General features: G+C 41.3%; 1 protein-coding gene across 1 annotated transcript in view; it reads left to right on the forward strand.

Annotated features, from left to right (window-relative positions):
* The window catches only part of SGCZ (sarcoglycan zeta), a 1,689,841-nt gene that overhangs the window by 439,216 nt on the left and 1,225,898 nt on the right, over positions 1-24,727 (forward strand). Inside the window, exon 2 of the mRNA XM_073645424.1 lies at positions 22,836-22,917. The gene's annotated coding sequence lies outside the window, so the exon portion shown is untranslated. The remainder of the gene's footprint in view (positions 1-22,835; positions 22,918-24,727) is intronic.

Genomic DNA, 24,727 nt, shown 5'->3' on the forward strand with positions numbered 1-24,727 from the left:
TCTCCAAGGTGTAAGTGGCTAGCTCCGGCCATTTATCCAGATTGGAAGCCCAAAAAGAGCAAGGGTCCAGTGACACAGTCATGGCTTCAATGTTTACTTGGAGATACTCCTGTACCATCGTCTCTAGGCGTTGACTATGTGTCAGACTTCTTGTCTCCTGTGGCCTTGCAAAGGATGGGCTAAAAAAGTGGTGAAATGATTCTGCAAAATTGATGTTACCAGCAGATACTGTGGTTCTGTTACGGTTTGAGTGCTGAACACTTGACGGTCCCACGGTTGGCAAGTTGGAACTGTGAGATTCACTACGTGCACCACTGGTGTTTTGTGGAAAAGCACATGTAAGATTCTGCAACAGTCTCTGCTGATACTCCTGCATGCATGCATCCCTTTCTATGGCAGGAATAATTTCTGCAAATTTACTTTTGTACCGGGGATCTAACAGTGTGGCAACCCAGTAGTCAGGATTATTTCTAATTCTCACAATTCGAGGGTCATGTTGCAGGTAGTGCAGCAAGAAGGCACTCATGTGTGTTGCGCATCCAGGAGCACCAAGTCCCTGTTGTGTTGGTGGCGAGGTAACAATCATGCTTCCTTCCTCTGTCCTCTCCCCCCAACCTCGCACAACAGAAATGTGATCAAGGTCTCCCTCATCTGATGAGTCTTCCATCAGTTCGTCCTCCACTTCTTCCTGGGCTCCTGCACCTTCCTCACTGGTTTGGCTGCTACCATGCGCCCTGGTAAAACCATCTCTCCCACCCTCACATGCCTGCCGCCTTGGTGCTGCCGACCGTCTGGACCTTGCAGATGTTAGCCCTTCTGCATACAACTCCTCCTCCTCTACTTCCTCCACCTCCTCTTGTGCCACCACCTGACTCCGAATTCTGTTTAACATGTGCTCCAGCATGTAAATCACCGGAATAGTCATGCTGATAATGGCATCGTCAGCACTAAACGTCTTCGTCGCCATTTCAAAACTGTGCAGAAGGGTGCATAGGTCCCTGATCTGAGACCACTCCTCCAGCGTGATTTGCCCCACCTCTGGATCTCGTTGGCCCAGTCTATACGTCTGAACGTATTGCACCAGGGCTTGTCGGTGCTGCCACAGTCGCTGCAACATGTGCAGAGTTGAATTCCACCGGGTAGGCACATCGCATTTTAGCCAGTGAAGTGGCAGGCCCAACGACTTCTGTAGAGATGTAAGTCGCTGAGCTGCGGGATGCGAACGGCGGAAGTGAGCACACAGCGACCGTGCCCTCTGCAGAAGGCCATCTAGTCTGGGATAGTGGGCTAAACACGTGAGCCATACAAGGCACGTGTGTGACATTGCCCCGGCGAAGGGCCGCACCCAGGTTTACAGCATTGTCGCACACGGCCTTCCCTGGTTTCAGGTCCAGTGGAGACAACCATTCATGAAATTGGTTCTCCAGAGCTGACCACAACTCCTCAGCTGTGTGACTCACATTTCCCAGACATTTCAAAGTAAAAACCGCCTGATGACGTTGAGCCCTACTACCAGCATAGTAAGGAGGTGTGCAGGATCCCTTCTGCGCAGTTAGAAAGCTTGTGGCATGACCAGACAGGCTTTGGGTGCAGGTGGAAGACCGAGAGGAGGTTGAGGAGGCAGAAGCAGTGGAGGAACTTTGACATAAAGAGGATTGACGCACAACTCGTGGGGATGGCAAGACTTGGACAGCAGCCCCTTGTCCTGCTGTCACCATAGTTACCGAGTGCCCAGTCAGTGACATGTAGCGCCCCTGTCCATGCCTACTCGTCCAAGTGTCTGTCGTGAAATGCACCCTGTCACACACAGAGTTTCTCAAAGAAGCGGTGATGTTGTGTGCGACATGCTGGTGGAGCGCAGGCACACCTTTCTTTGAGAAGTAGTGCCGACTGGGCATCTGGTACTGGGGCACTGCGACGGACATAAGGTCTCGAAAATCCTCTGTGTCCACCAGGCGGAAAGGCAGCATTTCTGTAGCCAAGAGCTTGCAGATGGTGAAATTCAACCTCTTAGCTTTCTCATGGCTAGGAGGAAATGGTCTTTTACTTGTCCACATCTGAGGGACCGAGGGCTGGCTGTTGTGCTTAGACGGGGTTGATAAGGGTGTCCCCGGCAAACTGCCGGTCTGTGAGGAAGATGCAGGCGGACATGTTAGGTTGCCTTGATCCAAAGGTGGTGCTATCGATGTCGGACAGCGCTCAACACCAGCTGGTGTTACCACCTCCAAAGAAAATGATGACCTGCCAATCACGCTGGCTGTTGCGGGTAAAGAGGTGGCAGGTCTGCGCCCCAAAACAGGTGTGACTGCTGTCCCCCCAGTCAAAGAGGATGAAGAGGCCGCGGATGCACAAGATATGGCAGACGGTGGTTGGCCCGGCCGGCTAGGCCGCATTGTAGCACACTGAGCTTCCCACTGCAACTTATGCTTCATGTCCATGTGCCGGTTCATGCATGAAGTACTCAAACTATGTATTTTTTGGCCTCTACTTAGCTTTTGCTGACAAATGTTACAGATAACACGAGTTGGGTCATCTTTATTGATCTGAAAAAATGCCCAGGCTATGCAAGGCTTATCACCCATGCGACCTGAAGAGCCACCACGACTTGCGGTGAGAGGCAGAGTTGTGTTTGAGGATGCAGTTGTTGACGTGCTTCCAGTACTACGTCTCTGTCCAGGAAGGCGCAACCTGACCTCGTCGTCACTAGCATCTTCTTCCACCTCCTCTGCTGACCTCATCTCTTGGCTGACTGTGGGTTGACAGTAAGTGGGATCTCCAACCTCATCATCATCACCCTGTGCGTTATCACACCCGTCGTCCTCAGAGCCAACCTGTTCCTGCCCTGACAAAAAACTAAAGTTGTCGCTCCAATCAGGTATTTGAGTCTCATCATCGTCTTCCTCATTGTCTCCACCAACAGGAGTTACAGTTTGGGAATGAGGGTCTACATTATGGTCAGAACCTTCTGCGTCTGGTCCTGGATCCGACTCATAAAGATTCTGGGCATCAGTGCAGATCATTTCCTCATCTGGATTCACAGAAGCGCTGGAGTCGACCTCTGATTCCCAGGCTATAGTATGAGTAAACAGCTCTGCAGAGTCAACCATCTGTTCTACCTCATACTCAGACGGGCAGCTGGAAATTTGGGAGCTGTGAGGAAGCAAGTGCGATTGGGGTGACACCTTTGAGGACTGGAGTATTTGTGATGTTCAAGTTGATGTGGAGGAGAGCCCACTTAAAGGAGCACTTGATATCCGTTGAAGCACCTGCTGTTTTTGTGCCTCATCTGGAATTTGTAGCGATTGGCGTGGCCGTAAGAAAGGGATCTTATCACATTGTCCGCTAAAAGAAGTAGACATTTTAGTTTGGCTGGAAGATGGTCTTTCTTCTGCAGATGTTACTGTTGCTTTAACACCTACCCCACGGACACAACCTTTTTTCCCCTTCCCAACATGCCTATTCCCCTTTCCACCAGCAGCAGGCCTTTTTCCACTCATTTTGGTGGTTAACTAATTCACAACTCTGGAGTTGTTTGCACAAAAAAACAATGGATGGGAACCGAGCAGAGCTGAGTGGCCAAACTGTGGTATTAGGCCAAAACTATTGGCTGGGTTAGATGCAGAAAAAAATTATATTCAGTTTGCAACCTGATGGAGGTCTGTATAGATGAATTAATAGAACAAGTCCCACACACAGCTAGAAGCCCAATATTTTTTCAGAGGTAGATGCAGAAAAAAAATATATTCAGTTTGCAACCTGATGGAGGTCAGTATAGATGGACTAATAGAGAAAGTCCCACACACTGCTAGAAGGCCAAATATTTTTTCAGAGCTAGATGCAGACAAAAAATTATTTTTATTTTGCAACCTGATGGAGGTCAGTATAGATGAACTAATAGAGAAAGTCCCACACACTGCTAGAAGGCCAAATATTTTTTCAGAGCTAGATGCAGATATAAATTATTTTTAATTTGCAACCTGATGGAGGTCAGTATAGATGGATGTTATGCACACGTCCGGACTGACTGGCGTGTGCGGGAGAAGTGGTTCCACTGGACCATGAACCGGAGAGTGCCTGGAGGAGCGTGACTAAGTATCTGGCCGATCCGACCAAGGTGGCACGATGGCATACGACGCCTGTGCACCAGGGAGAAACCGGGCAGAGGGACAAGGTGCTACTCCAGGTCAAACTCCGGACACGGGGGTTGACCCACACAGGGATTACTGGAACAGGCAGGTTAGGCTGGCTCAGACTGGTGGATATAAGCGAACACGGCAGGTAAGCAGACGGGTGGATACAGGCGAGTATGCAGGCAGGGAGGTACTGGCAGAAAGGACGGGCTGGAGCTCAGAGAGGACAAGGCCCAGTACAGACTGGGACACAGAAACAGAACCGCAGATGCGGTAGCCAAACACAGCAGAGAGGGAACGCCCGAAGCGGTGGGCAAGAGCAGAGCAGGACGGGACTGCCGGAGCAGCGAGCACAAGCAGAGCAGGACAGGACTGCCGGAGCAGCTAGCAGATGCAGAGCAGGACGGGGCTGCCGGAGCAGCGAGCAGAAGCAGAGCAGAAACCGCAGGAGCGGCAAGCAAGGCAAGAGCAGAGTGGAAACCGCAAGAGCGGTAAACAAGGCAGGAGCAGAGCGGAAACCGCAGAGCTGCTAAGAAGGCCGCAGCAGAGCGGAAACCGCAGAGCGGCAAACAAGGCAGGAGCAGAGCGGAAACCGCAGAGCGGTAAACAAGGAAGGAGCAGAGCGGAAACCGCAGAGTGGAAAACAATTCAGGAGCAGAGCGGAAACCGCAGAGCGGCTAAGAAGGCAGGAGCAGAGCGGAAACCGCAGAGCGGTAAACAAGGCAGGAGCAGAGCGGAAACCGCAGAGCGGTAAACAAGGCAGGAGCAGAGCGGAAACCGCAGAGCGGCTAAGAAGGCAGGAGCAGAGCGGAAACCGCAGAGCGGCAAACAAGGCAGGAGCAGAGCGGGAACCGCAGAGCGGCAAACAAGGCAGGAGCAGAGCGGGAACCGCAGAGCGGCAAACGAAACAAGGCAAGGAGATAGGACTCTGTTCACAAAGAACAGACAGAGAAGGAAAGGCAGAACCAGAAGCACACAAAGTACTTGCAAAGAAGTAGCGAGCGTACACTAAATTCACAACAGAGGTACAGAGACGACGAGAAGGAATTTAGGAGCAAGTTCAGACTCTGCAGAAAGGCGCAGAAAACAGACATAGAGGGAAAGGGAGAAAAGGCTAAAGTAGAAACGAGGCACAGACAACTGGGAACAGAGGAACGGGAACAAATACAGCAAGGCTGGGACACAAACAGGACTCTGTTCAGACGGGAACAGATACCGCAAGGCACAGACAGGCAGATCTAGGAATACAGCCCCTAGAAGGCGAAAGAACAGGCTAGAAGCGTGTTCACAAGAACAGACCACAGTTCAGACACAGAACTGGAGAACAGGCAGGAAAACAGCATAGGACCTGGCACGTCAGAGACAAAAAGCCAACTAACAGGACACAATGCTCAGGCGCCACCTTGAGGAAGAAGGTGGTATAAATACCCAAAGATGGACAGCAATAGGCTGAAGGTGCAACAGGGGCGTGTCCGCAGCAGGTACAAGAAACAGGAAATTCAGCGGGCGTCGCCCTATGCAGCCAAAACAGACAAACAGACAGCAAGGAGGGAAGCCAGAGAGACATTCTGGACTGGAGATCAAGTGCGCGCTCTTGCACAGTGGGAGATGGACCACCATGCAAAGACGCCGCCAGGTATGTTACAATGGACTAATAGAGAAAGTCCCACACACTGCTAGAAGCCCAAATATTTTTTCAGAGGTAGATGCAGAAAAAAATTATATTCAGTTTGCAACCTGATGGAGGTCTGTATAGATGGATTAATAGAACAAGTCCCACACACAGCTAGAAGCCCAATATTTTTACAGAGGTAGATGCAGAAAAAAAATATATTCAGTTTGCAACCTGATGGAGGTCAGTATAGATGGACTAATAGAGAAAGTCCCACACACAGCTAGAAGGCCAAATATTTTTTCAGAGCTAGATGCATAAAAAAATTATATTCAGTTTGCAACCTGATGGAGGTCAGTATAGATGGACTAATAGAACAAGTCCCACACACAGCTAGAAGGCCAAATAGTTTTTCAGAGGTAGATGCAGATAAAAATTATTTTTAATTTGCAGCCTGATGGAGGTCAGTATAGATGGACTAATAGAGAAAGTCCCACACACTGCTAGAAGGCCAAATATTTTTTCAGAGCTAGATGCAGACAAAAAATTATTTTTAATTTGCAACCTGATGGAGGTCAGTATAGATGGACTAATAGAGAAAGTCCCACACACTGCTAGAAGGCCAAATATTTTTTCAGAGCTAGATGCAGATAAAAATTATTTTTAATTTGCAACCTGATGGAGGTCAGTATAGATGGACTAATAGAGAGAGTCCCACACACTGCTAGAAGGTCTAATATTTTTTCAGAGCTAGATGCAGAAAAAAATTATATTCAGTTTGCAACCTGATGGAGGTCAGTATAGATGGACTAATAGAACAAGTCCCACACACAGCTAGAAGCCCAAATATTTTTTCAGAGGTAGATGCAGATAAAAATTATTTTTAATTTGCAACCTGATGGAGGTCAGTATAGATGGACTAATAGAGAAAGTCCCACACACTGCTAGAAGGCCAAATATTTTTTCAGAGCTAGATGCAGACAAAAAATTATTTTGAATTTGCAGCGTGATGGAGGTCAGTATAGATGGACTAATAGAGAAAGTCCCACACACTGCTAGAAGGCCAAATATTTTTTTAGAGCTAGATGCAGAAAAAAATTATATTCAGTTTGCAACCTGATGGAGGTCAGTATAGATGGACTAATAGAACAAGTCCCACACACTGCTAGAAGCCCAAATATTTTTTCAGAGGTAGATGCAGAAAAAAAATATATTCAGTTTGCAACCTGATGGAGGTCAGTTTAGATGGACTAATAGAGAAAGTCCCACACACTGCTAGAAGGCCAAATATTTTTTCAGAGCTAGATGCAGAAAAAAATTATATTCAGTTTGCAACCTGATGGAGGTCTGTATAGATGGATTAATAGAACAAGTCCCACACACAGCTAGAAGCCCAAATATTTTTTCAGAGGTAGATGCAGAAAAAAATTATATTCAGTTTGCAACCTGATGGAGGTCAGTATAGATGGACTAATATAACAAGTCCCACACACTGCTAGAAGCCCAATATTTTTTCAGAGCTACATGCAGAAAAAAATTATATTCAATTTGCAACCTGATGGAGGTCAGTATAGATGGACTAATAGAATGATGCTATTCCCAAAACATTTTACTTCACTAGGTGCGGTAAAAAAATTGGTATTCTATACACAGGTGGTATATCTTGCAACACAGATAGGCTACTCCACTGACTAACACACTCTGCAATAGGCCAAAAAGGATTAGCTTTGCTAGATTCAGCCAAATGCTGTGAAAAAAACTTGCACAGCACTGGCACAGACCTGCCTGGCAAAAACTGATAGGAACTGATGTAACCTAGTCCTGAAAAGGACTGCAATTACAATTAGTCTTTACTCCCACAATCTATCTATTTAAGAGCACAGACCTGCCTGATAAAAGTCGTAGGAAATGCTGTAACCTCTTCCTTAAAAGGACTGCAATCACAACTATTCCCTACTCCCAAGCTATCTGTAGATTTGTGCGAAAATTGGCTTGAAATTAACAAGGTATAGCGCACACAGCAACAGCGGTGCCGTCTAACACGCAGCTGCAGCAGTGAGAAAATGGTGGCGACGGGGAAAATGGCTTGGTCTTATAGGGCAAGGACATGTGACATACACTGCCAATGACACATGCCCTTGCTTGTGTGAAAAAAAGCACTTCGCTCCGTGTGTGCGCTGCTGATAGGCTGACAGATTGCACCTCCCCACTGTAAATGCGGGAAAGAGAAAAAAAAATGGAGATCTTCATTATTCCTGCAGAGATCCATCCCCTGCCCCTCCCCCCACCCCGCTGTACACTCAAACTGCGTATTAACATTAATTTTCATCATTACTGAGAAAAAATCCAGTTATGATTTTGGTGCACGAACAGTTATCGAACATAACCTCGAACAGCCGAATTTTTCTCAAATCGTTCGTGTTCGCCGAACGGCTCGAACACCGCCCAAAACAGCTCGAATTTGAGATTGGCGAACAGTTCGAGTCGAGCAACGCTCATCTCTAATCAAGAGCATCTAATTGAATTACGCTCCCTTATCAAGACCCCTTATTTGACCACCACATACTCATATTCTCAACTATGATGCCTTCAACTGTCTCCCAAATCCAGAAATTAGCACCCTCCCAGTAACCTTTCATGTCTAGACATTCAACACTCTTTGACCATTTTGTACCACTCTCCACCATATTGTCACTTTATGATACAGACACAGCCACCATTTTCTACATTGCAACAATCTCTTAATTTCTTGACTTGGTCTCGTGCATAGCAGAATACAGTGAATTAATTGATAACCCTTCCACATGAAACTCAGAAAAATCCTGCACAAGATTTCAGGGTTGTATATTGTGGTGGTGGAATAAAAAACACAAATTATTAGAGTAGATTATTCAAGAAGAGCCATTGCTTTTCCCACATAACCTTCTTCCCCACTATCAAAAAAAATGTTTTCCAATTTACTCTCCAAGTAACACCTCAGCAACTGTGCCCATCCTACCTCATCCCCAACCTTACCACTGTGCTTATCCCAGCCTTAACCCATCTATTTAACTTATCATTAATCTCTGGTGTCTTCTCTTCCTCCTTCAAGCACACAATCACCACACCATCCATTAAATTGTGGGGTCAATCTACAAGTTAATAGCATTCCAAATCTAAGTGGTCACTGCACTGAAAGACCAGTTCACGTGAGAAATTAACTGTATTTCTCCCAGTAGTCTTAGTCTTTCAGTCATGAGGGCATGGACGGCGTGTCTTTAGCCACACTCAGTGCATAGTGAGCGGTGGCTGTAACCATGCCCCGGCACTGACTGACAGCCTGCTCTGTACTGATGCACTGCTGAGCTGGCTGTCAGTGCCAGAGTGTGATTTCAGTCACTGAGCACTATGTGCTAAGCAGTAACTGAAGCCGCAGCTCTATGACTGAAAGACCAAGGCTGTTGGGAAGAATAAAGGTAATTTCCTCCCGGTAGCTGGGCTTTCCATGCCGCTGCTGGACAGGTTTGGAATGCTATTAACCTGCAGATTAACCCCATATTTGCAGGCTAATAGCTTTTTGAAACATGACAAGTTCCCTTTAACCTACTGTCTTTTTCTCCAATACCTTGTAGATTATAAACCTGTGAGGGCAGGGTCCTACCCCCCTCTGTTCTAGTCGGGCACTTTTAGTTTGTTTGTTGGGCATGCTTGTACTTTATATTTTAGATGTAAGAGCATGTATGAGAAGACAGGAGGAGCAGTTCCAAAAGGGACTGTAGAGGCTCATAGAGGAAACACCAGGCAGCGCCAGTGAGTGCTGCCCTTAGGCAGAACTGAATGGCATAGGAACTTCAATTTACCAGATTAGCCATGGAAATTAGCACATGGACTTTATTTTTCCTTTGCAGATGTATATTTCTGTGAACCCTATTCACATGTTCAGTGCCCTGGAAATAATAGTGCTTACATTTTTTTTTCTAATAATAATCTAATTATTTAAACAGTAGTTTAACAGCAGCGATCTAATCTTCCTCTTATCGCTATTTTTAGAGGCAAATGTTAGCTGTATAATGCAGCTGTCACTCAATATGAATGAAGCGCTCTCAGCTCCTGAGCCTGCTCCATGCTCCCGCACCCGATGTGTGACATACAAGTATGTCACATGTCAGGAAGGAGTTGACTGTCACGTGCAATTTAAAACACTGGTATCTTTCCAGTGTTAGAGGGAACTTTGTGTTTCATCAGACAGCACGGTTGACATACAGCAGCTACTTCTGCACACTCTATAGCCTCAATGTATTCATAATATTCGATGATTATTCTTGTGATACTTGCACCCCATTAAAATCAGTTACCACTGTTATACAATAGCTTGATTTCTATGCACGTTATCAATGACATTCACTTTATGGGTAGTGTGACTCAATTTATATAGGCACTATGGCTTGTAATATTGTAATTAGACACTTTGACAAATATTATGCGCAATGTGCTGGATGGTAATGATTTGCATAATATTTGTACTTTGTATTATTTGAATAATAAAGATTTTATGATGTCGACACTATCCATGCCATGATATGAGCATTGAATCCACTGTATTGTCCTACAGCTAAAAATGTGGACACTATGACTAATTCTAAATGCCCACTATTTTTATTATAATTTTTGCCATTAATATATTAGCACTATGGTCGCCATTAGGTGAATACTGTGACTATATTTATAGATGTAGACAGTATCAATTTTAAGAAGCCGGCATTGAGTCTTCTATATTGCGTAAACATGCAGCGCACATTTTGCTTTAAGTCACAGCAGTCCTCTACCACAGCAGTCTTTAGGCCAGATTCACATATTCGGTATTTGGTCAGTATTTTATATATCATTATTTAGAAGTCAAAACTAGGAGTGGAACAATCAGAGGAAATGTACAATAAAAACACGTCACCACTTCTGTATTTTTCACCCACTCCTGGTTTTGGCTTACAAATACTGATGTAACATACTGACCAAATACTGAAGGTGTGAACGTAGTCTTACACTGTTTCCCTGCACAATCACTTAATCTTGCAAAGAAACAGCTTTTTTTACTTGCAAGACCACATGGTCATTACAATCAACCAGTTAAAACAACTGATTCCCTGCAAGACTAAGTGATTGTGCAGGAAAACAATGGAAAGATCGAATGATCTTTCAATGATTGTGTGTTTTGTATGGTATTAATACTTATAGTTTATTTCTGCATTTATTTTTACATTTATACATTTACATGATACAAAACATGAAAATATTAGCCATTGTTACCCTGGCTGCAATGTGTCTATTCTGTGCTTTGAAAATTGGTGGAGTCAGATACACCAGAAATTGAATGATAAAATATGTGTGCAGTAAACTCGCCAGCTTAAAAAACAACAAGAATTTGTCTACAGAAATGTAATTGTGCAGCTGCAACCTCGTATGTGTTGGTTTGATAAGTTGTTTTGGAACGGCTATCTTGATTTAATGAATATTCATGAGGCACTGGAATAGCCAAGATGGACTACATGAGTGGAACACAGAAGTGTTGATCATATGTTCAAATAAATTGCAAAAACTGAAAACATTTTGCTTGAAAACTCAATATCTGACAACACTTTTTAGCTAAACTGAGCTTGATAATAGGCTAAAATGTTTTGCTTCTCTAAAAACATTGGTGAATTCTATAGTTGCACATAAAATATCAAAACATGCATGCGTTTGTCATGACAAATGTAGCAAAATGAATATATTGCCACAATCTCGATACTTGAAATTTCTCCCGAATTCTGATCTTTCCATCCTCAAGTGCCATTCAATGGAAACAGTGGTTTTCTTTAAAGAACTTCTTTCAACTGATCAGAATTCTTAGAACTTTTCATAATAATATCCAGACTGATGTAAAACCTGACTATGTAAGCCAACATCTGCATTTAAAAAAGATGCAATGAATCCCAGCAAAGTTTGAAAAGAATATTTTATTTGTGGGCATACATTTACTGCACTCAAGTGACTCGGCGACATTTAAGGAACATTCACTTTTGACATATGACATGCTGTGTCTTCATGATAGATAATAATAATCAGATGGTGAGAGTCAGATGTCTTTAGATTATTTTGGCTTTTCTCCTGTATTACATAGCTCCCGAGCACCTACTGTGCAAAAAATCGAAGCACAGTCCATTCACATGTCAGGAAGAGGAGGATGTTAAAGGGGTATTACCATCTCCAATATCCTATCTCAATATGTGGTAGGTGTAATAATAATAATATTAGCAATTACTTCCTACTTTCAAATGTAGTATAGATTTCCTGAATCACTATGTCTATTTCCTCATGTGCTAGGCATTGCAGGACCTTCGGTATCCATGGTTGTGATCACTGATATAGTGACAGTTAGCTAGTTGCTAGTGGTCATAACCATGGATACCTAAGGTCCTGCAATGCCTGCACATGGGGAAAGAGACATAGCAAATCAGAGGAACTATTCTACATTTCTAATTGGAGGTATTTGCTAATATTATTATTATTATTATACCTGCTACATATTGGAATAGGATATTGGAGACGGGAATACCTCTTTAAGCCATTACTGGCTTTCCCCCACAGAATCACTAGCAGTTATAGTCTCTATCAATAAAGTATCACTTCCTATAATGGAAAACAAAGAAGACAATTTTTTAGCTCTTTCATTTTCCATTTCATTTTTTTCCATATTTGTATTCACTGTCTTACAAATAACTGAAGGAACCTGAATGAACACTATGATTACTGACATATACACTAAATGTGTACACCTATATCATGTTCACAAAAATGCAAATCTTTAATAAAATTGCTACATAATATGACTTATTTTAGCCAGTGTTTTTCAGACACATAAAATTCATGAACAAGTTCTAAGTTAAAACACATTTTTCAGCATAATTCATTTGTGCCTGATTTCTAATACACGTTACTGAATTTCTTTCAATGTGTTACTATGCGAAGAGTGTGTTGTAAGTAGGCAGGCCATTACTTTAACATGAGTAGGCAATTACAGTATTTATTAGTTTCCTAAAATATTTTTTTATGTCTTGCATTCAACTTTCCAAAAACATAAATGCCAATTAGCGGTTTATCTTAGTTAAAAAATTGTACTGGCTTATAAAGATGGGACATCTAAAACAAGATATACAGATTAGTAAAGAAGTAAACCCTCTTAAAATGAATCTATCAGCTTGGAAATGCTATGAAATCTTAAATTGAACCTTTCACCATGAAAATGCAGCCCAATCTGCAGGCACCATGTTAGAGAGCAGCAGGAGTTGAGTACAGTGATATATAGTTTTGTGAGAAACGACTCAGTATAACCTTGGTTTTTATAATTTAATTCTCTGCATATTCTAGATTTTTGGTCAAGTGGGTGGTCCTATCAGTCACTAACATCTTTCTTTGCATAAGTTGGCATACGTAGATAGCTGTCAGTCACTGATAGGACTGCCCACTGGACCGAAGATCCCAGAACTCGCAGAGATTTAAATGATTAAAACACAGGTTATTCTGAATCTTTTCTCACAAAACTATATATCGTTCTACTCAGTTCGTCCTGCTCCATAATATCATGCCTGCAGATTGGGCTGCATTTTCATGGTGACAGGTTCACTTTAAGATTGCCCAGCAACTCCAAGCTGATAGGTTCATTGTAAGAGGGTTCTACTTACCACATACCATTAATAATACTGAAGTCTTCTTATGTAACCAATGAGCCTTAAAACTTCTGACTAAAGGTGTTTTCACACTGCGTTCTGTGTCCCTGTCAGGGCATATGTCCTAAAATTCCCCACAAAACGGGGTCTGGACGTATGCTTTGACAGGGCCATAGAGCGCAATGGTGACGGGCAGAGAAAACCTGCACTCAGCCGTGCACTTTTTTCAGGAGTGTATGCCCACAGGAGGCAAACACTCAGATGTAGACTGCTGCATCTGAGTGCCCGCCTCCTGTGGGTGTACACTCCCAAAAAAGTGGACAGCAGAGCGCACTTTCACTCTACCTGTCACCATTGCGGTCAATGGCCCTGTCAGCGCATACGTCCAGACCCCGTTTTGCAGGAAATTTAAGGACGTATGCCCCGTTGGGGGCACCTTGAACGCTATGTGAAAGCACCCTTAAATGCTTAACCCCTTTATCCCCGAGGGTGGTTTGCACGTTAATGACCGGGCCAATCTCTACAATTCTCACCACTGTCACTTTATGAGGTAATTACTCTGGAATGCTTCAACGGATACCTGATATTCTGAGACTGTTTTTTTGTGACATATTGTAATTCTTGATAGTGGTAACATTTCTTCGATATCACTTGCATTTATTTGTGAAAAAAATGGAAATTTGGAGAAAATTTTGAAAATGTTGCAATTTTCAAAATTTGAATTTTTATGCCCTTAAATCAGAGAAATATGTCACACAAAAATAGTTAATAAATAACATTTCCCACATGTCTACTTTATATTGGCACAATTTTGGAACCAAAATTTTTTTTTATTAGGGAGCTATAAGGGTTAAAAGATGACCATCGATTTCTCATTTTTCCAACAAAATTTACAAAACCATTTTTTTAGGGACCACATCACATTTGAAGTCACTTTGAGGGGTATGACAGAAAATGCCCAAAAGTGACACCATTCTAAAAACTACACCCCTCAAGGTGCTAAAAAGCACATTCAAGAACTGTTTTAACCCTTCAGGTGCTTCATAGGAATTTTTGGAATGTGGAAGAAAAAAATTAACATTTAACTTTTTTCACAAAAATGTTACTTTAGACCCAATTTTTTTATTTTTGCAGGGGTAACAGGAAAAAATGGACCCCAAAATTTGTTGTGCAATTTCCCCTGAGCACGCAGATACCCCATATGTGGGGAAAAAACACTGTTTGGGCGCACGGCAGAGCTCGGGAAGAGAAGGAGCGCCATTTGACTTTTTGATTGTAAAATTTGCTTGAATAATTAGTGGACGCCATGTTGCATTTGGAGAGCCCCTGATGTACTTAAACAGTGGAAACCCCCCACAAGTGACATCATTTTGAAAACTAGACCCATCAAGCAACTTATCTAGATGTGTAGTGAGCACCTTGAACTCCCAGATGCTTCACAGAAGTTTAGAGCATTGAGCAGTAAAAATAAAATTTTCACATTTTTGCAACAAAAATGTTTTTCAGCCTCCAATTTTGCATTTATATGAGGGTAAGAGGAGAAATTGCACCATGCAATTGGTTGTGCTATTCCTCCTGAGCATTCCGATACCGCATTTGTGGGGTAAAACCACTTTTTGGGCGCATGGCAGAGCTTGGAAGAGAAGGAGCGCCATTTGACTTTTGAATGTAAAATTTGCTTGAATAATTAGCGGACGCCATGTTGCGTTTGGAGAGCCTCTGATGTGTCCAAACAGTGGAATCCCACACAAGTGACACCATTTTGGAAAGTAGACCCCTCAGGGATCTTATCTAGCTGTGTGGTGAGCACCTTGAACCCCCAGGTGCTTCACAGGAGTTTAGAACATTGAGCCGTAAAAATAACATTTTCACATTAGCGGATGTGCCCCTGATGTGCCTAAACAGTGGAAAAACCCCACAAATGACACCATTTTGGAAACTAGACCCCTCAGGAAACTTATCTAGATGTGTGGTGAGCACCCTGAACCCCCAAGTGCTTTGCAGAAGTTTATAACATGAAGCCATGAAAATAAAAAAATCTAACTTTTGCCACACAAATAATGTTTTAGCCCCATTTTTTTATTTTCACAAGGGTAAGAGGAGAAAATGGACCCCAAAAACTGTTTTGAAATTTCTCCTGAGTACGCCAATACTCCATATGTGGGGATAATACAGTGTTTGGGCCCACAGCAGAGTTCAGAAGGGAAGGAGCATTGTGTGACTTTTTGAACGCAAAATTGGCTGGAATTGAGAGCGGATGCCATGTCGCATTTGGAGAGCCCCTGATGTGCCTAAACAGTGGAAACCCCCACAAGTGACCCCATTTTGGAAACTACACCCCTCAAGGATTTTATCAAGGGGTATAGTGAACATTTTGAATTCAGAGGTACGACACTGAATTTGATAACATTAGGTCATCATATTGAATAAGTTGTCATTCGTCTTGAGCGCAAGTGCTCGCTATTTGAGTTTGCATCAGGTACATGGATATGCACCATGTATCACAAGTGCTCGAGTGACATACTCGAGTCCCTGCTTGCATGTTTCATGGTTATTAGACACCCAAAAAAAACATGCGGGGATCGCTCGTGCATGTCAGGCAATCCCCGCAAGGTTTTTTGGCCACAAAGCATATGGGGCAGAGACTCGAGCATGTCACTTGAGCACCCGTGATACTCAGTGCATTCCTGAGCACCCGATGCAAACTCAACTAGCGAGCACTTGCGCTCAACACTAGTCGCCATATCGTCATCTTTTTTTTTACTTTTGAAAAAAATCCCTAGCCCAACCCTAATCCTAACACAGCCCTAAGCCTAACACAACCCTAACCCTAATCCTAACCCTAGAGTTTATTTTTTACGCCGTTCCTCGTGCGCTATAAGTGATTAGACTACTTTATTCTTCGGGTCGGTGCGATTACAGCGATACCAGAATCATATCAGGTTTTTATGATTGACAGCTGTCACACACTAAAAGATGCATTTTTTTGCAAAATCTAGTTTTTGCATCGCCTTATTTTGAGAGCTATAATTTTTCCATATTTTGACTGACAGAGTCATATGACAGCTTGTTTTTTGCAGGATGACTTGACGTTTTTATTGGTGCCATTTTCAGGCACTTGACATTTTTTGATCGCTTTCTATTCCGATTTTTGGGAGGCAGAATAAACAAAAACCAGCAATTCCAGAATTTTTTTTAAGTTTTTTTTTATGCTGTTCCACGTGTGGTAAAATTGATAAGGTAGCTTGATTCTTCGGGTCAGTACGTTTACAGCGGTACCACATTTATATAGTTTTTCTATTTTTTTACGCTTTTGCACAATAAAAGCTATTTTATAGAAAAAAATATTTTTTGCATCGCTTTATTCTGAGAGCTGTAACTTTTTTATTTTTCGGCTGATGGAGCTGTGTAGTGTCTTGTTTTTCGCGGGACAAGATGACGTTTTCAGCGGTACCATTTTTATTTATATTCGTCTTTTTGATCGCGTGTTATTTCACTTTATGTTTGGCGGTATGATGATAAAGCATTGTTTTTTGCTTCTTTTTTATTTATTTTTTTACCGTGTTCACTAAAGGGGTTAACTAGTGGGACATTTTTATAGGTCAGGTCGTTCTGGACGCGGAAATACCAAATATGTGGACTTTTATTTTTTTTTTGTTTTTTTTCATAGTAATATTTATTGATGGGTACATTATATTTTTATTTTTGGTGAATTCTTTTTTTATTTTTTTTAATATTTTTACAATTTTTTTTCATTTTTTTTTTATTTTTTAACACTTTTTGAACTTTTATTCTTTGTCTCACTCTGAGACTTTCATTTTTTTTAATCTGATCGCCTGTATAGCACAGGAATGCAGTACCATCCCTGTGCTATACTGGCTGTCAGTGCTGCATAGGGAGAAGATAGTTTGGTCATGCACTGCGCATGACCAAAGAATCTTCCTGCTGTCTGGTGACCTGGATGTTGTCATGACGACATCGGGTCATCATGACGACATTCGGGAAGCCGCGGCAGACAGCACTGGAGGCCGGAAGAGGAGGTGAGTATTGCGATCACCTCCCCTTGCCACCCCAATGTTGCGATCGACTTCGATCGCAGCATTGAGGGGGTTAATGTGTCGGGAGCGGTGCGGGACCGCTCCCTGCACATAGTACCGGGTGTCAGCTGTGACAATCAGCTGACACCCGGCGGCGATCACCCTGCACCGCTTGTGTGCGGGCGCGATCGCCATATGACCTAATAATACGTCATTGATCCGATCGGCTCAGGTCACCATGACATACTATTAGGTCATACATCAGAAAGGGGTTAAAGAGTAACCGTCATTTTAACTTTTATGGTTATAGGTTCCTTTTAAAGGGAATCAGTCAGCAGGTTTTTGCTAACTCATCTGAGAGCAGCCTGATATAGACAAATAGACCCTGAATCCAGCTATGTGTCACTTAGATTACTGGGTGCAGCTGTTCTGACACAATAAGAGTTTTTAGATTTAGCAATGCAGCAGAGCTGAGAAAGCTAACCCCACCCTCAACAGGCTCTCTCTATAAACAATGAGCTGCTTATCGCACAAGGGGGCGGAATCAGATCAGGACTCATATGACCAGCTAGTCACAGCAATCTTAATCATAAGGTGATTAAATTTTCAGTCTAAGTAAGCAACACCACACACATCTATTGGCAAATGATGCTCTTTATCTGCCCAAGCCCCGCCCACTGGTAGGCAGCGCTTGTGCAGATTGAGAGCATCGCTTACCGATAGATACTACTGCGCATGTGCCGTCACCATTTTGCTAGAGCCAAATTTTTTGTGCTCCAACAAAATGGCGGCGACACATGCACAGTACCTGACCTCTTGGCACCAAAGTCCCAGGAATAAAATGGTAATTGATCCTGTCAAACATTACCCGCAACAAAGGCACGGCGCCGCCCAGTGGTCAAAGCAGAAACAAGTTCAGATGTTACACATACATTACATTAAAGCAGAGGAATGTCACATAAACACATGTATTACACTTTCACAAAGCTGAATTTTTGCCTTGTACCCATGTTGCATTGATAAATACATGTATATAAACAGATATATGTGCATACAATACAATTTTAGACATGACAATGATCACAGTACCCCATGACAGATGTGGTTGGAAAAAAAACTCAACATACAGGAAAGTTCATACCTGATTATCTAGAGAAGACCATTGCACTATACAAATTTTATCAGGCACTTCAAGCCCACTATTCGGATGTTACTGTATTAGACTATTTGCTAGGAACATACAACACTAAACGAACATGTGATGTACTTTTAGGGTAGGATCGAGACTTCCAGCTGTGAGGCGCATGGTGGAAAGTAGCTTTGCAGATTTTTACTGTGAGTTCAACTATCAGTAAAGATTTCCCTATGTGTGTTTATTTTATAGATGCATATTATGTGCTGGTTTATCATTAAAATATCAGCAATTTTCAAGATCACAGCTTGCATAGAATCTTTTTTTTTAACTAACAAATGCTAGTCTATATTTTTTATTCCAAGCTAAAATGATTAACAAAAGAAAGAGGTTAATAAGACCATATTTCATATAAATGAGCGCCCAAAAATTCTGAAATATGACATGTTACAGCACTTGTTTGATATAGTCTTAACCAGTGGTCTTCAACCTGTGGTTTTACACCTTTCATAATGTAAAATAAAAATTTCCACTGTAGCAGCTGTAGGCTATGAAGCAAGTACAGTGTCATATTTTCAGGATTGATTTTAGAGAAGTAAATGGATCCAAGTGTAAGCGGGCAAATTAAGTTTAGCATTTCTAGCACGTGCACTTTGCAGAAACTATGCTTTATCAACAATCTCCGTACAGTATGTTTCTATAGAACAGCATTGTAGTGTAAAGACTGCAGCCATGAGCTGACTTTCCCCCTATGATAAAAGAAAGTTTATGTGGTGTCTCCTTATCCTATAATGTGCTATATCATTTTCTTGTTCATGTCGCATAATCATTTGCAGATCAGGTATTGATTCCATAGGTCAGGTGAACGAGAAAGTATTTAGTTTTGGGCTATTATAAAGTAGTAAAAACCAAAGAAATGAGCTGGAACATATATCGGTATAAGTACAATGTGTGAGAGTGTCGCAGAGTGCATCTTCTTACAGTCACCACTGTACTTACGAGAGCTTCAATCAGCAAGATATCTTGAGTAAACAGTATTTACTTCATACTGGATAAACATGAGATACAATTCAGTGTCACACAGTCCGTGTGCTGCTGACATAACACATTCAGGAAAGAAAGAAACACAGGAAGTAAAAACAACCAACAATTGAGAGCTTTCCTCCCACCATACAGCAAGCATATAACTTTGCACACTATCGCCATCTGCTGTCTGGTTTGTATAAAGTCCTCCTTTCACTTATAATAAGCCCTAATCTGTTGTATATGCCAACACCCTTTCTCAACAGTAAGGACTTATTCAATCAAACCCAACTTTTTTATTAGTCTCTGGTGTTTATCAGCATTCAACGCCTTCGTGAAGATGTCTGCTGTCATTTCTTCAGTAGGACATTACTCTAACTTCAAGACTCCTTGTTCCTGATGATCTCTCAAGAAATTATATTTCACATCAATATGCTTGGTTCTTGGATTGACTCTTTCCATCTGAGCAAGAACAAGACATCCTTGATTGTCCTCTTTCAGTTTTGTTGGTTCCAACTGTGGTTGTCCTAATTCTGTCAACAATTGTCTTAACCACAGTACTTCTTGACTCGCATGTGCTGCGGCAACATATTCTGCTTCTGTTGAATACAGTGTCACAATTGACTGTTTCTTACTTGTCCAACTTATTGGTCCACCTGAGAGAAAAAAAATATGTCCACTTCTGTCAGTTGGATCTCCAGCCCAATCTGCATCAACATATCCTGTTAAAATGCAATTATCACTTGTGGGTAATTTCAGCTTAACATTGTTAATCCCTTTCAAATAACGCATTACTCTCTTCACGGCATTAAAATCAGCTTTATTTGATTTTGATACCTTTCTACTCAGGATTCCTACGGCTGCTGCGATGTCTGGTCTTGTAACGGTCACTAGATACAGTAGTTTTCCTATTGCTGTTTTGTATTCTTCATTATTTGGTAGCATATTTTTTTCACTGTTCATCTCTTTGAGATAATTAGTTTCCATTGGAGACTTTACTGTTTTTGCATCCTTTAATCCAAATTTTTCTGTTATGTCTTGAATCATGTGATTTTGATTCAGTAGGAAACTTCCGTCTTCTTCTCTTTCTACCTGTATTCCTAGGTACTGTTTCACATTTCCCAAGTCTTTGATTTCGAAATGTTGCTTCAGGATTTTTAGAATGTTTTCTTTATCCCTTTCTTGTTTAAAACAAATCAAAATGTCATCTACATATATGAGTGCATAAATCCATCTATTTATCAGCCTTTTTATGTACAAGCATGGATCAGCTTTGCTTCTTTGAAATTTTTCATTTGTAAGTACTTCCGGGATTTTGTCATTCCACGCGTTAGCTGCTTGCTTTAAACCATATATGCTTTTCTGTAGTTTGCAAACTTTGTTTGGATTTCTTTCATCTTTTAATCCTGGAGGTTGGTCCATGTAAATGTCTTCTGTTAAATCTCCATTCAAAAAAGCTGTCTTTACATACAGATGTCTGATTATCTTGATCTGGTCTTTCTTTAACAATTACTTCCCATAAATCATCCTTAGATAACAACATCTCTACTTTGAATTTCCATAACTGATAATTTTCACTATTCAGTTTAGCTACTGTGAATTTCAGTTCTGTGTTACTCATCATCTTTATATAGTCTTACTTGTTTAGAGAGTTGTACTGAAGATATTCTCCTGTTTTTTTCTTGCTGATAGTTCCTGTATGTCCTGCTTGTGTTGAATTCTCTGTAATTCCAGCTCCTGGGATCATGAATTCCTCTGTCACTCTGTATCTGGATTTATTTCCTTCTGTTTACAGAGCTTATCTGTGTGCTCCGTTATCTGGGGTTATAAACCAGGATCCTCTTGTAGTGCGGGCCTGTAGTGTCGGGCTTTAGTGTCTGGGTTCCGGCCTGGGCCCATAACCTGTCGCAGAGTGCATCTTCTTACAGTCACCACTGTACTTACGAGAGCTTCAATCAGCAAGATATCTTGAGTAAACAGTATTTAATTCATACTGGATAAACATGAGATACAATTCAGTGTCACACAGTCCGTGTGCTGCTGACATAACACATTCAGGAAAGAAAGAAACACAGGAAGTAAAAACAACCAACAATTGAGAGCTTTCCTCCCACCATACAGCAAGCATATAACTTTACACACTATCACCATCTGCTCTCTGGTTGGGATAAATTCCTCCTTACAGTTATAATAAGTCCTAATCTGTTGTATATGCCAACAGAGAGCACATTCACACTGTGGCCATTTAACAGACAGAACCTTAGATAAAAACAAAATGAGAAAATACCCTGAAGTAAGTAAATAAATACTAATATTAGATTTAAATTACTTAGGGTACTGAATTGACATTATTTTGATCAAAACAGCATAAAAGCCATCCCACCAAGACAAGGTGTACCCAAACAGAATGTACCCTGACTCTTGTAGTTCACCTTGCTGTGTGTTCACAGACTAGAGTAAATACTAGAGTTAGGGACCATCCTGGTTGGGTTCACCTTGTCATGGTGGGATAGCTCTTTCACTCTTTTTATCAAAATAGTGTCAACTAAGTACCCTATATTATTTACATGTACCATAACTATTTGTTTATTTACTTACTACGGAGTATTTAATCATTTTGTTTTTTCCCAGGTTTTGTCTGTTACATGGCCACAGTGTGAATGGGCAACTATACACTGCACTTATACCAATATGTGTTCTGGCTCATTTCTTTGGTTTTGCTTTAGTTTTTTATACTTTGTACATATAGGGGTACCCTATGTTATTTACATATACTTTTATTATTTATTTATTTGCTGCAGGGTTTTTGCTCATTTTTTTTATCCTAGATTTTATGATACTGAAGTGTAGATGGTTGCTGGAGGCTGCTATCAACATTTTGCTCTAAATAATGAATGAATTTATCTTACACTTATTAACATGGGATCACAGTCATTTCCTTTCCTTCATAAGTCAGTGAAGGGGGGATTATAGGCTTTAATTTAGGTCAGGATTTGTTTTGCATTGTGAGGCACTACTGATTAGCATTGTGATCACTCCCAGCAGTCCTTTCATTATTGATTTCTAGAAACAAGTTTATCCAAACTAAAAAGGCACTTTTATTTTAATGCATATAACAGATTAACACCACTTAACAATGTGTAAAGTAGAATAAAAATTATATTAAACTGTAGATCTACATTGTTGATAAGTTATATACATTTATGTTTCTTATTACAGGCTGTTACCATGCATTCAGTGACTCAGTAACTCAGAATCTTTGGACTGGTGATCCTGGGGATGAAACTTTACATCGATGGTGGTATGTATTTTGGATTTAATGCTTAAAAATTCCATGTATAAATGAAAATGGCATCTGTATAAGATAAATTTAAATTCCAGTAACATTTTGTATTAACTTCTTATACAAATATAAGCTTCGAGGCTACTTTTAACTAGCAAATTTATCCTTTGAAAATCTATCATGGATTTCTACTTTGAACTGCAGCGGGTTTCTATGTGGATGTTACATTAATTAGGGTTAATTTGAACATGGCCACTCTCAATGTTTTCTACCTGAAATCTTTTGGAAACTCCTTTAATAAGTAATGTGACTCTTATGTTTTCAAATCTGTGGCAGAACAATTCATAGCCATATGAACGATAGCACAGATTTCCCACTGAAAACAATGAAGGCAGTTTGTGAGCAATTTCACTTGCATTTTGGAATATGTGTGATGATGGTCACAGCTCACGTCCTCTCTCTCCCAGCACAGTGATAAAGTAGGAATGAAAACTTAGTGAACTGGTTCTGTCTATCGCAGTCTATGGTCTATGTGGTTGCTGCCAAGTACATCTCTAAATGTTGTTAACAGAAGCAGAAACAAGATGGACGTCCCAATAACAAAGTACTGAAAGAAAAATAAAATAAGTTATCATCAATAAATAAAAACATATTAGGAAAAAGGAATATGTTACTTGTACCCAGTACGTCATATTGTGTTAAAGGGTTAATCATGTGCCATCTCCTTGACTGTGATGCAGGCTCGCAAGTTGAGCTTGCATCTTTGCTGGCAGATGATGGCTGATTTTTTCAGCCATCACTTGCCTGTAACAGCCACGGGTGGTGTGGAGCTATACCTACAGCTGTTAACCTGTCAAATGCCATTGACAGCGTACTGGTGGGGGGTTGTGCTGTTCTATGTGCCCTTTGGCGCACATGTGACATGGTCAAGGGGCACTGATGGGTTGCAATCACAGCCAGGGTTCTGCTGAAGACTCTTGTGCCTGTCATGACTGTTCTCCTGTGAAAAGGTAGCTTGTTTGAAAGTTAGCTTGGGGCTGGCTTTCACAGGAGACCATGTTTTTTGCCATATACAGCTGTATACAGATGATTACAGGTTCAAGTCCCCTAAGGGGACAAACAAATACTGTTAAAAGTAAAAAAAATGTTTTAAAGGTATAAAAAAAAATAAAAAAGTTCAAATCACCCTCCTTTTCCGTCAATAAAATTTAAGAAACAAAAAAAAATTTAAATACACAAATTTGGTATCGCTGTGTTCATAAAAGTTTGGTCTATCAAAATATAACATAAATTAATCCGATTGGTAAACAGCTAAACAAGAAAAAGCAAAATGGCAGAATTGTGTATTTTCAGCCTCCGCAAGAACACCAAAAAAAGTGATAAGAGACAATCAAGACATCATATCTATGCCAAAATGATTTCAATAAAAACATTGTCTCGGGGTGCAAAAAGCAAGCCTTCATTTAGCTTCATAACCCAAAAAATGTTACTGCACTCGGAAAATGGCGTCACAAGCAAATTTTTTTTTTTTGCAACTTTCTGAATGTTTTTTCCATCACTTGAATAAACAAAAAACTATGCATGTCTGGTATCTCTGTAATCATACTGACCTGGAGAATTGTACTGTCAGATCACTTTTACAGTAAATTGAACGCTGTAAATAAAAAAAAAAAAACCTAATTGCAGAATTGCACTTTTTTCCATTTTGCCACACTTGGAATTTTTGTTCCAGTACATCACATGATACAATGTATGGAGTCATTGAAAAGTGCAACTAGTTCCTCGAAAAACAAGCCCTCACACGGCTACGGCTATCTTGATGGGAAAA

This window comes from Phyllobates terribilis, unplaced genomic scaffold (genome assembly GCF_046119375.1).
Source record: "Phyllobates terribilis strain yellow unplaced genomic scaffold, ASM4611937v1 Scaffold_1__5_contigs__length_1240528914, whole genome shotgun sequence".
Taxonomy (NCBI): Eukaryota; Metazoa; Chordata; class Amphibia; order Anura; family Dendrobatidae; genus Phyllobates; species Phyllobates terribilis.